The sequence below is a fragment of the Erythrolamprus reginae genome, chromosome 1, assembly GCF_031021105.1.
Source record: "Erythrolamprus reginae isolate rEryReg1 chromosome 1, rEryReg1.hap1, whole genome shotgun sequence".
NCBI lineage: Eukaryota > Metazoa > Chordata > Lepidosauria > Squamata > Dipsadidae > Erythrolamprus > Erythrolamprus reginae.
In genome coordinates, this window is record NC_091950.1 from 188,906,119 (window position 1) to 188,921,194 (window position 15,076).

The window sequence follows — 15,076 nt, forward strand, 5'->3', positions numbered from 1 at the left end:
CTCAGGATCCCTCCATAGCTAGATTACAGCCTTCCTGTCAAACAGACAAGTGGTCAAATTAGGAAGCACCCTATCCACCCCCATCCAAATTAAAAGCGGTGTTCCCCAAGGTAGGGTACTGGGACCAACGCTCTTCATTCTCTACATCAATGACCTTTGCGATTACATCACAAGCAACTGTGTCCTCTTCGCTGATGATGTAAAACTCTTCAACACCACCAACTACTCTCCAAAAAGACCTGAACGCTGTTTCTGAGTGATCTAACACTTGGCAACTCCAAATCTCAACTAGCAAATGCTCTGCCCTACACATTGGGAAGAAGAATCTGAACTTCAAATACGAACTGAATAATCAAATTATCACAGATAATCCCCACTCAGTTAAAGATCTCAGTATACTAATAACAAAAGATTAAAGTGCCAAAGCCCACTGCAACAACATAGCCATGAAGGCTTCAAGAGTTGTAAACCTAATCCTATGTAGCTTCTGCTCTGGCAATCTCACACTGCTTACCAGAGCTTACAAAACTTTTGCCAGACCCATCCTCGAATACAGCTCATCTGTTTGGAACCCATATCGCATCTCAGACATTAACACCCTTGAAAATGTCCAAAGATACTTCACCAGAAGAGCCCTTCACTCCTCCACTCGAAACAGAATACCCTATGAGACTAGACTTTCAATCCTGGGCCTAGAAAGCCTAGAACTAAGACACCTTAAACATGATCTAAGTATTGCCCACAAGATCATATGCTGCAATGTCCTGCCTGTCGGCAACTACTTCAGCTTCAACCACAACAACACAAGAGCACACAACAGATTTAAAATTAATATTAACCGCTCCAAACTTGACTGTAAAAAATATGACTTCAGTAACCGAGTTGTCGAAGCGTGGAACTCATTACTGGACTCCATAGTGTCATCCCCAAACCCCCAACACTTTACACTTAGGTTATCTACGGTTGACCTATCCAGATTCCTAAGAGGTCAGTAAGGGGCGAGTACAAGTGCACTAGAGTGCCTTCCGTCCCCTGTCCTATTGCTCTCCTATATCTCCTATTCCTTTCTTCTATTCCTATATCTCTTCTTCTATTCTTTCATTGATATGTTCTATTACTATATCTTCTTTTCTATTCTTTCATAGATATATTTTACTATGAGTATCTCCTCTATAACCTTCATCATGTATTTTACTATGTGTGTGTATATATATATATATACCCACTAAAACTCTCATTGTGTATTGGACAAAATAAATAAATAAAATAAATAAAATAAAATATCTGCTATTTAATTGATCACGATGATGGGGAGCCAGGCTATGCATGCCTTGCACTCCAGAGAACTGAAGTTTAAGATACAGACAGTTATCAGTTAATACAGTAGAGCACGGATATAAACATATACATCCCATTCTTTGAACATTCCTTTCTACACTAAGACACTAAGCATTATAGCTGTTCCTCCCATTCTACGATAGTTGATGCCTAATGAGACTGGTATGACTGTAAAGCTATCCACCTGTATCAGCAGTCACAACCCAGCTGGTATTCATCACACCCGACGAATACCAGCTGTAAAGCTCATCAAAAAGGATGTTCAGTTTAGCAACCTGAAGTACTTACAGGGTTGGAAGTGCTGGAAGTATTTACATGGGTTGAGTAACTGGCGGCAATAAATTTAAATCAAGATTGTAGGACGTGATTCCTAAGTTTGAGGGCACCCTTGGGATGGTCGAGGGAGTTAAATAATTAAAGCAACATTATGCTGTTGCCATGTCCTTCCTGTTAATGGCTACTTCATCTTCAACCGCAGCAATACATGAGCATGTAATAGAATCAAACTAAATGTAAACCGCTCTAAACTTGGCTGCAGAAAATACAACTTCAGCAACAGAGTAATCAATGCCTAGAATGCACTACCTGACTCTGTAGTTTCTTCCCCAAACCCCAAAAACTTTAACTTTAGATTGGCTACAGTTGACCTCTCCCCATTTCTAAGAGGTCTGTAAGGAGCGTGCATAAGTGCACCATTGTGTCTACCGTCCCTGTCCTACTGTCCTATTGTCCTCTTTTATTATTACTTTTTACTTATGTTACATTTATACAAAATACTATCCTATATAGGTTTGACAAATAAAATAAATAAATATAAGCTCTGCTAGTGTTACATACGCATTGGGATGTCACATAGACCAGGGCTATCAAACTCGTAGCTCACACGCAGGATGCGTCATATGCTAGCTATATCCATGCCCAGTTTAGCGAAGGAAAAGTCACAATATGTCATGTCAAGATGTTGTGATGACACGAGTTTGATACCCCTGGCATAGACATAAAGAGGGGAGTGCTTACAAAATGGCTGAGATTCCCTCTCCCAATACTGCCCTACTGAATGAAAAGATTGAGCTAGTGCTAGATTCATTTTGCATTCCAAATCTGCGTTTTTACCAGTCGAACCAACACTGTTAGTGAGTTATTGCTTCTGGCTGAGAACATCATAGAGATGGATCTTGAAGCAAAACAGGAAAGGCTATTGATTAGGCCTGCCATTTTGAGTTGTTTGTAAAAATAATAAAGGTGGAATCTGGATAAATATAATGTGCAACCATTTTGGGGGCCTGACAGCTATATGTGACCTCAAATGGGATCATAGCAAAAAAGCGAGGGTGGTTCTTCAATCTGATTTAATAAAATAAAAGAAATTTTTATACCTTAACTCCCAACCTAGCAGAATGGCACACCATCCTTGCCACAAGATTGTTACAGTAGATCAAAGAAATCTTCCAGTTTTTGATTTGATTTGATTTGATTTGATTTGATTTGATTTGATTTGATTTGATTTGATTTGATTTGATTTGATTTGATTTGATTTGATTTGATTTGATTTGATTTGATGTGATTTGATTTGATTTGATTTGATTTGATTTGTATGCTGCCCCTCTCCACAGACTCGGGGCAGCTAACAACAGCAGTAAAACAGTAAAACAAAATCCAATACTAAAAAACAGTTAAAAAACCATTAGTATATAAAACCAGTCATACATACAAACATACCATGCATAAAATTGTAAAGGGCTAGGGGGAAAGTGTATCTTAGTTCCCCCATGCCTGGCGGCAGAGGTGGGTTTTAAGCAGCTTACGAAAGGCAAGGAGGGTGGGGGCAATTCTAATCTCTGGGGGGAGTTGGTTCCAGGGGGTCGGGGCCGCCACAGAGAAGGCTCTTCCTCTGGGTCCCGCCAAGCGACACTGTTTGGTTGACACGACCCGGAGAACTCTGCGGGACCTAACTGGTTGCTGTGATTCGTGCAGCAGAAGGCGGTCCCTGAGGTAATCTGGTCCAGTGCCATGAAGGGCTTTATAGGTCATAACCAACACTTTGAATTGTGACCGGAGTGTTGGAGTAACATGGGCATATTTGGGAAAGCCCATGATTGCTCTCACAGCTGCATTCTGCACGATCTGAAGTTTCTGAACACTTTTCAAAGGTAGCCCCATGTAGAGAGCGTTACAGTAGTCAAGCCTCGAAGTGATGAGGGCATGAGTGACTGTGAGTAGTGACTCCCGGTCCAAATAGCGTCGCAACTGGTGCACCAGGCGAACCTGGGCGAACGCCCCCCTCGCCACAGCTAAAAGGTGTTTCTCTAATGTGAGCTGTGGATCGAGGAGGACGCCCAAGTTGTGAACCCTCTCTGAGGGGGTCAATGATTCTCCCCCCAGGGTAATGGACGGACAGATGGAATTGTCCTTGGGAGGCAGGACCCACAGCCACTCCGTCTTGTCTAGGTTGAGTTTGAGTTTGTTGACACTCATCCAGGCCCCAACAGCCTCCAGGCCCCGGCACATCACTTCCACTGCTTCGTTGACTGTTATGCATCTTAAGAATAGAATAGAATAGAATAGAATAGAATTTTTATTGGCCAAGTGTGATTGGACACACAAGGAATTTGTCTTGGTGCATATGCTCTCAATGTACATAAAATAAAATATACATTTGTCAAGAATCATGTGATACATGATGGCCAATTCTGATACATGTGATACATGATGGCCAATTAAGATGGCCAATTCTGGTTTCTGTGCCAGCAGATTGGTGTAAATACCTTTTTTTGACCTTTCAGGAGCCATCCTTGATTACCACAAGGTAGAGGAGATAATAGCATTTATTTATCTGAAGCCTTTCTTGTTTTATTGGGGATTCAGCCAATTTCACAAAACTTGCTGGTTGGGGTTTTTTTTAAGACGCAGTCTGATAACACTGACCATTCTATTTATCAGCCGATAGTGGGGTCATCTTTTCCTTAATGGATTACACTTTGTGTTATTTAAATGAAGAGAGCCTGTTTCTTTCATGCTTATCCTATCAAGATGGGAAACCCGCTGATAAATAGAAAATTCTTACCATTAAAAATGAAATGTCAAGAAGGAGATAAATCCCTTTTCAATTAAACTGCATTTACATGGCCACAATTTCATTAACTTTTCTAAAGTTGCCTATGTTTGAATGCCTTGGTATTTATATAGCATCTCTTAAAATTAATGACTATTCTCAGTGGAAAGCCTGATTTGTTTTGTCAACTTCAAATCCTGGAACGTGAATTCAACTAGGAATAGCTCTGAGGCTATTTAATACTGTGGAAATTAACATAATAGATTGAATCTATGCTAAATTAGTCTAATTTAAGCTTTACATGAAATAACTATGAAAAATGAATCATGATTCTAAAGATAAGTAAGTGAAAAGATCAGAATCCTATCAGTGTCTATTTAGAAAGCAATCTTATTTGATGCAGTAGGTATTATTGTCAGGTGATGAAATATAACATTATAATCTGGATCAAACTCCACTAAATTTATAAATATTACTGTTAGATTACCTGACCTCATCTAAGGAGGCTTGGTTGTAGGATAGAAGACTACCAGGAAATAGGACAGTCCACAACTGGATTGAAAAATTTAAAAAAGGCAAAACAGTTAGAATTCAGTCAAAACTTCGGTTGTTTAAAAGTTAAAATCATATCTGTCAATTATTCCATCAAAATGGAACCATTAAAAGTAAATAATATCCCTTTCTATTATGCAAAATTCTAACAGTAATTTTTAAGAACAACTATATTTATATTTTCAGTCTTGTATTAAAATGCTACTGCAAAACCTGATCCTTTATTTTCTTCTCTGACAAAGTGCACCAAAACTTCCCTTGGAAGATTTCTTAATCTCATAGATCTATATTTATACTATATAATTTATCAATTTATGCCTCTGTATCTTCATCCCAATCCCCCCCCCCCAAAAAAATTGCTAAGACTTTAATATTTTCTAATATCTTCATCATAAACCTCTGGGATCTATTAATCTAAATTTCAAAGAAAAATTCAAATTCCTCCTTTCTCAATTTCAGTTTCAAAATTATCTAGTTCTTTTTTTCAATTCTCTGTCTATAGTTTCTATATTATACTCCACATTTTTCACTTCGCCATTGATTTATATCACCAGACACTTGTTTTACAGAGCTTTCCATCTTAACTTCTTCTTTCATCTCCTCTTTCATCTTCAAAAGTCAGCAAGTTAGCTGAATCACTTGATACTAAATTGAAAGCTTTTGTAAAAAAGAAGAAGAATGGAGGAAAGTCTTTATATCATAGCCGTTGAACCGAAAATATGCTGCTATGTACTCTATGCATAGTTGATCACATCTTTGTTCCTTTATGAAATTAAGTTAATGTTCTTCCCTAGAAGTTAGAAGTTCTTCCAGTTCTTTCTTTTGTTCAGGAAATATTCATGATTGAAATAAGTGCAGTACAAATGGTGAAAAAAGGTCATATACAGTATGATATGCATTTTTGGAGATAAATTATCTGATTCTATTCTTATTGAGCTTGCAATTGTAATTATCTTCTGAATTTCAGATGTATTTGCTTTGCAGGTTGAGGTTTTATATAAACAGATGTTTTATATAAACAGATATATTTTAGTTTTAATGAAATATTATTACCTTAGCTATCTTGAAAGTATTACTGAAATGATAAATGTTGGATACAATCTTAAATAAGAATATAATGTCCATATCATATCGGGGGGCGGGGGGATGTGTTTGCAAGCTTATGGAGGCAAGCTCAACTCAGAGGCTTTCATTTGCTAAGAATATATGCAGGTCAAAACCATTAGGTTTCAATTCAACATTCATTCTAGATAATGCTGCATCTTAATATTTCTCAATCTTGGCACTGCAGCTCCTAGAATTCTCCATTCAGCATGCTAGGGAATGTTGAGAAATCCTACTCCATCTAGTCTGCAAATCACAAAGTCAGTGTACAGTATATGTAATCAGTGTTTGTGTCAAGGTTCCAAGAAGCATTCAAAATTAAATCAAAATCTGAGGCACAGATTTCCTCAAAGTTCCAATTTATTAACAGTCATGTTGGCACATCTATGAGAAACCCGAATCTAAAGCCAGAAGGGTTTCTCCACCCACTTTAAAGTTCATTCCCTTGCTCCCACACCTGCAAGCTCATCTTGTTGACCAGTTGTCTTCTGCCAACGTGTCCGCTACTCCCATTAGCTTCCACGCAAGTATTGAACAAAGGATGACCTTGCGAATCTAGATGGAATTTGTTATGGCTACAACTCTAAATCCTTCATGCAACAGCCCCTCCCAAGTTCCCACAGCAAGAATACATTCTAAAGCATAAAGTGTGGCAGGACAAAGTCTCCAAGTCAACGAAGGCTTCAGCCTGACAGTTTATCTTTAAGACTTTCTTTTTAAAGGAATTTTATTCTGATACATTTATACAGAATGAATGGGGATGTATGTATGCCTGAACAGAAGTAATTTCCATTCTTTTCTTATTTCTATGTGGGGGCACAGAGGTGCTATATAACTCCACAAACTTTCGCAGAATTTTAAAGAAAGGGGTTTTTTTTCAAAAAAATTAAAGACAGTTTAGCAAAGCCACAGTTACGCTGAAGCCAAATCACCCAAAAATAAATTGGAAATTAATCCTGCATCACCATCATCTTCCCAAAGATGCTGTTTCAAGAAGCAACTGAACTTTCTTATTTTTCTTAAAGGCGTTTAACTAAAGAAGCTTCTGGGGTGAGAAGCGAAACGTCTTCAAAGAAAAATCAGAAAAAAAGCCCCTTTGGGACTACCATGACCTGGATGATTGAGAATCTTCATAGATATCTGCATTAGTTCTTTTTTTTAAAAGAGATGTTGTAGTTTATTTCATACATGGTTTACTTTATATGCTATTAATTTTTCTGTATTTAATTTCATTCTCTATTCCATTGTAGAGTAAAAGACAATGCTCTTATAACAGGCAATGCTGCTCAAGATAAGGTCCAACAACTGGAGGACTACAGTTTCTATTTATGGACTGCTTTATCTCAATGCTTCTCAAATAGTGGGGCAGGCTCCCCTGGGGGTGCAGAGTGATGCCAGGGGGCGTGTGCTACCCCAGGGAACATGCATGGTCTCTCTCGATCAATTTCCCCAGACGGGGAATGTTTTCCCAGTTGCACGCTGCTCTGAGCCTGGAAGAAAAGGCAGCCAGGCAAGGTGAGGCAGCTGCATGGCTTCTTGTTCTTGGTGGTAGTCATTAATAGCATGGCAAACCTGCTGCTGGATGAGGAGGAGCCTTCTCTGCAGCTGGGCAAAAGCTTCAAATGGCAGCCTAACGCCTCCTTCCACACCATTCACTGTGAGAGCCTGGCAGAGGTGGCCCTTATGGGTCAGGCCGGCAACTCCAAAACATCGGCTTGATTAAGCTGTCCTGGCCCCATGTCAAAACACTAAAATGCCATTGGGCTCCAGATTGGAGAGTTGGAGGGGGTGCAAAATGTTTACTTCTTCCTAGGGGGAGGCGTAACAGAAAATAATTGAGAAGCCCTGCTTTAGCTAAATGGGTAGCTAAATGAAGTATTATAAATGAATATTTCAATACTTATTAGGATTCCTTCATTGTAGGTGATCCTGTGCCACCAATCCATTCTTCTTTGCCTCCTTCCGTTAACTGTACAGCTTTATTACAGCTGGTTATAATAAGTCATTATATACCGCAAGCATAGTTCCCTCTAAGCTGAGCAGTGAGCAATCGCTCACTTAAAAATCATCATCAACTCAGAGTTTTTCAAACCTGCCCAGAAGCCGAGAGGGAAAGAGTGAGAGGGAAGGAGAGAGAGAGGAAGAGAGAGAAACAGATAGAAAAAAGAGAGGAAGGAAAAGAGAAAGAAAAAGAATGGGAGTAAGGAAGAGAGAAAGAAAATCAAAATCTAGTTTGAACCTAGCTCAACTATTTAAGTGGCATTTTGATATTGATTGTTTATTTATTTATTTTATTTATTTATTTATTTAATTTTTCTGTGCCGCCCTGTCCCGACGGGACTGCCGCTCAGACACTATACTTTTCCGCCCCCCAAAAAAAAAAATTAGAGGGAACACTGACCGCAAGTACAGCCATATCTCTATGATACGGAGAGGGGCGGCATACAAATCTAATAAGTAAGTAAGTAAGTAAGTAAGTAAGTAAGTAAGTAAGTAAGTAAGTAAGTAAATAAATAAATAAATAAATAAACTGCATCGTAACATAAAACACAGATTCTTTCCTTCAAATTAGGAAAAAGCTAAACATAGTTCTATTCACTCTAACATCTGATCTTCCATGAAAGTACAGGTCCAGTATTTTTTTACCTCCTGCTCTTTTTTTCTTTCTTTCTATATTATTAATACATATCAACTGAGATCGATGTAAGCTCCCAATTTCTTTTATTCTATCAATTACATTTGTCTATGCGCTATAAAATTATTAAGAATGTATACCAAAAACGGGTATTGATCTGTAAATAGATGTGTATTTACATGTAACCAAAAACTAAAATAAAACATTATAATAAAATAAAGTACAGGTCCAGTAGTAGGGATAATACTATTTTTATATCTGAATATATTTTAATGGTATGGCTTTGATGATTCTTTAACTTCTGGAGATATACAGCAGGACAAGTTGCCCTTTATAATAATACAAATATAAATGGTGGAATCAAATAAAACAAGAGAAGGAACTGCTAATGTCTATGTAATGTACTTAATATGCAATTATATTCAATTTCTGCTTTGATTTCCTCTACTGTTTGATAGCAAGTAATCCCCCCCCCCCCGACTTAGCCTTTTGGTCTCTTCCTGATTTTGCTCCTTCTCTTATCATCCTTCTCTGCTTTTGCTCAGTTTTGTTCCTCTGTTGATCTCTGCTGTTCAGCCATTAATCTTCTGGTGCTGTTTCTTGAAATTATACATTTTCTGCAATGATTCTGCTGATGGGTGCCACTATCTCCTTTGATTGACTGGGCTCTGATACACTCACTATAAGCACTTTTTCTTTTTTATGTTTCTCCCACATTTTATTCCATTTTATTTTAGATGTCCCTTTTTCAAAGTTAACTATTATTTTCATTAACTCTTTTTGTCTCCCTTGACTCACCAGGTTTCCTTTGATCTTTCAAAAAAATCCTCCAATTTTCCTCTGTTTAGGCTATGAGCTTATAGAAAACTTTAAAAGCTTATTTTTAGCATTGTTAGATATTTTTATATAGGATGTAGGGCTCGTTATGTGTTTTATAAGCAATAAATGGAGTTGCCAGTGGTGAAGATGTGGCAGAGAGTCTCAAAATGATTGTTTCCTATCCATATATGTATTGTTTAAGAAATTAAAGTAGTTCTCAGATTGTTACTATTTTCATTATTTAACTGACAAACATTACATTCTGATTCAAGCATAAGGTACAGAAAGTGATTACTCTCTATTGTAGGAGCCTATAATATCAGATAGAAGGGTTTGTGTGTGTGTCTGTTTGTTTGTGTGTGTGTGTGTGTGTGTTGTAAACAAAAGGCATTTGTTGTTGTCTAAAGATATACTGAGATAACAGAGAAGAATAGCTCAATGGGAAGAGGTTGGAAGTTTAATTAAAGGATTACAAAATCAACAGAATAATAGGCTCACAGGCTCATCTTTATGCTAGAAAGATTAGAAAATTTAGAAAGGTAATTTAAAACCAAATCAGGTAAATTTAATCAGGTACCTGGCTGATAGGAATTTTTATCCTCTCTGATGCCTTGGGTCTGGAAATGAAATTCTGATGATTTAAGCAAACATAGTTTTAACTTGGGAAATGGCTACATTTCTGATATATAGTAAAGTTATAAGTAAAAGTCCTTTCTTCAGTGGAGCAGAGAATCATGTGATTCTCCAGTTTACATGGAAGTATGATTTTACTTACCTCCCCAAAAGAGTCAAACCCAATCTCATGCTTCTGCTAAATTTAAAAGACTTGTTTTGCCTTCATTCTTTTTTTTAAAAAAGGGGTCACCTCTAGTTGCAACTGCTAAAAGTTTTCCCACCCCCATCCCTCAACCAGAATCTGATAAAGACCCCAAGCTAGATAAGCAGCTTTCATGTCCTTAAATTGCTCCTGCACTGTATCACCACAGATTGTAACCTTGAAGACTGGATATATTAAGAAAATACCAGCACATCCCTGAGTGTTGCTCTTGGTTCCTGATTATGGAGTTAGAAAACTGTTTCCTAACACACATACATAGAGTTAGAAGTCTTCTCCCTAAGAGAGAAAAACACTGCAGACTGAACTGATACAATCCAGCATGGTTTCATGCTTAACAAATAATGAGCAAAAAGGCTATTCTGTCTTAAGACCAGGAAACTGAATAGTATACAATAATTGCAAACAAGTTAAAGGATGCATATCTCCAGCCTTTTCAAGACCTGTCTTTTTTAAATCTACTTTTCATAGTAGTATGCCATGCAGGAGTAACATGTATAGATGCAGGCAATTTTTGTCTGAGCCACATTTTTTTTCCATAAACCAGCCTTATCTCAACATTTCTCAAACTAACATGTGTACAGGGACACAGTTATCATGGAAGCTCTTCGTTTCTATAACAATTGCCAGGCTACGATGTAAAATGGGCGTACGATGGAAGATACATGCAAACACCCATTTACAGGGGGGGGGGAATGTTCACCAGATGTGAACATAGGGAAGACTACATATTATGTGGTTTCATTCATTGACATTGGAGAATATTATTTTGTGATGAAGACCAGGCATGCATTAAATTCTTTCTTCTAAGCCATCATGATCCATCCTCCTTCCTTATCGTAGAGATTTGGAACTACAGAAGTTTAGAGGGATGGGTTTCAAGAAAAGGATCGCAGCCTCTGAAAGAGCCACACTTCTTAATGTAATTAGACCTTTGCTAGCAGCAGCCTAGTTTGAAGTTAGCATTTGTAAATTGCAAGTTCTTCAGCTGAACCTGTGTGCCTCCAATCCCAGAATGAGCTATCCACGGTCCTGATGGGCTCCGGATTGTCCTGTTTTCAGACAATAACAGTGTAGTCAGTGAGCATTAGCAAGCTTCAGCCAGAAGGTTGCATGTATATCACTCCTTCCACCACCACCCATCGGAATAACTTTATTCTGTCTCTGGAAGTGCCCAGTCCACAAACCACAGCAGCATTGTTAAGATTGTCATTGCTGAAAGGAGAAAAAGCAGCAAAGATTTCCTCTGTGAAATCTTGGATTTGTGGCAGGATGTCTGGAGTAGTGGCTAATTATTATTATTATTATTATTATTATTATTATTATTATTATTATTATTATTAATTAGATTTGTATTCGGCCCCTCTCCGCAGACTCGGGGCGGCTCACAACAGTGGTAAAAACAGTATACAATGACAAATCTAATATTAAAAGTCTATAATAATAAATCTAACATTAAAAGTCTAAAAAAACCCACTGTTTTAAAAATCATACATACAACATACCATACATAAAACTGTAATTGCACTACTACACCACAGTTATATGAGTATGGATGGGCCCATGCTACAGGAAATGATGGGTATGGCAGCCATTCTTATTCCCTCTGCAGTTTTTTTATTTTACTTTTTGGGGATCAACTGAGCCAGACATGACATATCACAATCCTAGACCAACTGAAATGCCATGAAGTTAATAACTCTAATTTGGGGGCATTTTCTCTTCTAATTTTTCCAATCCTCCATTTGCCCTGCTGGCTGAACCAACTATTTGAAGATCAGGGTCTGGTTTACTAATTTCCTGTGCAGGGCTTTTACATCACACTACCAAAAGACAAAACTTTCCCCTTGTAATTTATTATTGTATGTCATATTAAAAAAAAGAAAGTTCCATAAAATAAGATATACACACTGATTGGGTGTAATGGATTTTTTTTTTTAAGAAAAGCAAGAAATTAGAAAGTCGATGCACCTTAATGCAAGCCACAAATAAAACTATTTTCACAGCCTCTGCTAGTCTCTTCCTCCATTTAAATATGGGTAAAGGCTGACACCCTGTGGCCACAACAACTAACAGAATTCTCGGTCTGAGGGTCAGATACATTACAGTTGTGTGTTTGTGAGATACTCTTTTTGTTCAAGTCTAAAGTTTATTTTATTTTATTTTTTATTTATTTATTTATTTATTTGTCAAACATTTATAGGGTGATAATTTGTACATATTAAACATTAGATAGTAATGATAAAAAGTAGACAATAGGACAGGGACGGTAGGCACAATGGTGCGCTTATGCACGCCCCTTACAGACCTCTTAGAAAGGAGGAGAGGTCAATTGTAGATAGTCTAAGGTTAAAGGTTTGGGGTTAGGAGTAGAAACCACAGAATCAGGTAGTGCATTCCGGGCATTGATTACTCTGTTGCTGAAATCGTATTTTTTGCAGTCAAGTTTGGAGCCATTGACATTTAGTTTAAATTGATTTTGTGCTTGTGTGTTGTTGCGGTTGAAGGTGAAGTAGTCGTTAACAGGTAGGACATTTTGGTATATGATTTTATGAACTATAATTACGTCGGAATGGAGACGACAGAGTTGTAAGTTGTCTAAACCAAGAATTTCAAGTCTGGTGGAGTAAGTCACCCAAATAGTTTAAGGTCTAATTTTAAGGTGAAATAACTCAGGAGAAGGAACCCAACCAATTCCCCTTGCAGCATTTTCTACAAGATATTTTGCTTTATTGCACCTCAAATTACACTGGCTGTCTCCAGGGATTTTTCAGGACCCTCCCTATATTTTGAAAACCATTTGGAACTGTTTCATGGCTTCCAGGATTGTCATAGCAAACCCAAGGTGATTTTCAAAACCACCAGTAAAGAATGACTAATTTGCAAACAAAGAGAGATCACAGCCAGGAAGCACTGGCTGGAAATATCTGAATTGCCAGAAAATATTATGTAAAAATGGACACAATTCTTCCTGGAAATTGGATCTCTTTTTCTATACAAAGAGGAGTCTGGATTTATTTATGCACTACTTCCTTCTTCACATCTTGCAATTTAGGTATGCATTAGTGCTTTCCCCCCCTCTCTTAAATTACAAAGAATTGATGGGTTGAGATCACAAGGAAGAAGGGACTTATAGGAGCCAGGGTGGCTCAGTGGTTGGAGTGTAATACTGCAGGCCACTTCAGCTGACTGCTAGGTGCAGTTCGGCAGTTCAAATCTCACCAACCTCAAGGTTGACTCAGCCTTCCATCCTTCCCAGGTTGGTAAAATGAGGACCCAGATTGTTGGGGCCAATATGTCTACTCTCTGTAAACTGCTTAGAGAGGGATATAAAGCACTATGAAGCGGTATATAAGTCTAAGTGCTATTGCTATTACCCTCTCCCTAATGGGGCAACTTTTGGTTCTTAAAATTCAATCTTCCCAGTGCCTCCCCCTTGCACATGACTGAAACCTGTAAGAGGCAGGGGTGGGTTCTAACTTAATTCACTGCTGGTTCGCTTCCTCCTATGCTGCCTGGCTGCACCTCGTGGGTGTGCATGCGCTTTGCGCACTCATGCATGTGCAATGCCAAAAAATTAAAACAACTTTTTTTTAAGTCAAAACCAAGATAAGAGCACATGTACAGTTCTCGAAACTCGGTTTCCATGCATGCACAGAAGAAGAAAAAACTGGGGGGGAAATTCCCCCCCCCATTTTTTTTTAAAAATCCTCCCCAAAAAATCTAAAAAAAGATGGTTTCCATTGACAGGTCCCTAGAGAACCAGTTCTGCACATCACCATGATGTCACCAGCAGTATGCTACCAGTTTGGCTGAACCATTCTGAAATGGGAGGAACCCATCTCTGGTAAGAGTAGGGGTGGACTCTAACCTAACCCTTAGCATCTTTTCATGACATTCTCAGGACTGAAGGAACCAATGGAGAGCTTGGGAAGGGGAAGCAGGAGAGAGAAAAGGATATTGGGAGGTGAGAAAGAGAGATAATGGGGAGGGGAGGCTGTATTCATTCTGACTTTGGCCCTGCCCTGGAGTTCTTTTGGGCCCTCCCCTCCATTTTAACACATAATTTCCAATAGATTATCCCCCATAAAATAATGTGGCTTTTACTGGATAAAACGTTCTTCATCTCTGACTCAGAGTTCTCTTTGGAAGGTTCAAGGAACTTTGTATCATGATCGTAGGCATATCTATGTAGAAATCAGTCCCATTGAATTCAATGGCACTTGGTCCTAGCTGAACATCACAGAATTCCATCCTTGGGGTCTTTCTGTACTAAAATAACACTCAGTTAAGTGATAGCAAGATATTAGTTCTGGCTCTTGGGAGCAAATCATGGATAAGCAGAAATTAGGAGATTCATATTTGGTCTGCCTGATGAACCGCTGTGCTGTTTTACAACTTAATCTTCTCTGACCTTTTCCTGCTTGGGATTTTGTGATTTTCTTGTTGTCCATCCTGAAAGGCATCAGTTTTCTAAGGTCTTAGACAGGGGTGGGTACTAAATTCTTTACTACTGGTTCTGTGGGCATGGCTTATTTTGTGGATGTGGCTTTATGTTCATGTGACAGGGTGGGTGTGGCTTTGTGGTCATGTGATTGGATGTGCATGGCTTTGTGGTCATGTGACCGGATGGGCATGGCCAATTCAACTCACTCATGTCAAGCGGTGCCTTACCTGGCCATCCCAGCCATTCCTTGCCACATGCAGCCTCAACATATCTATAGTTCTGTGAAAATGTTCA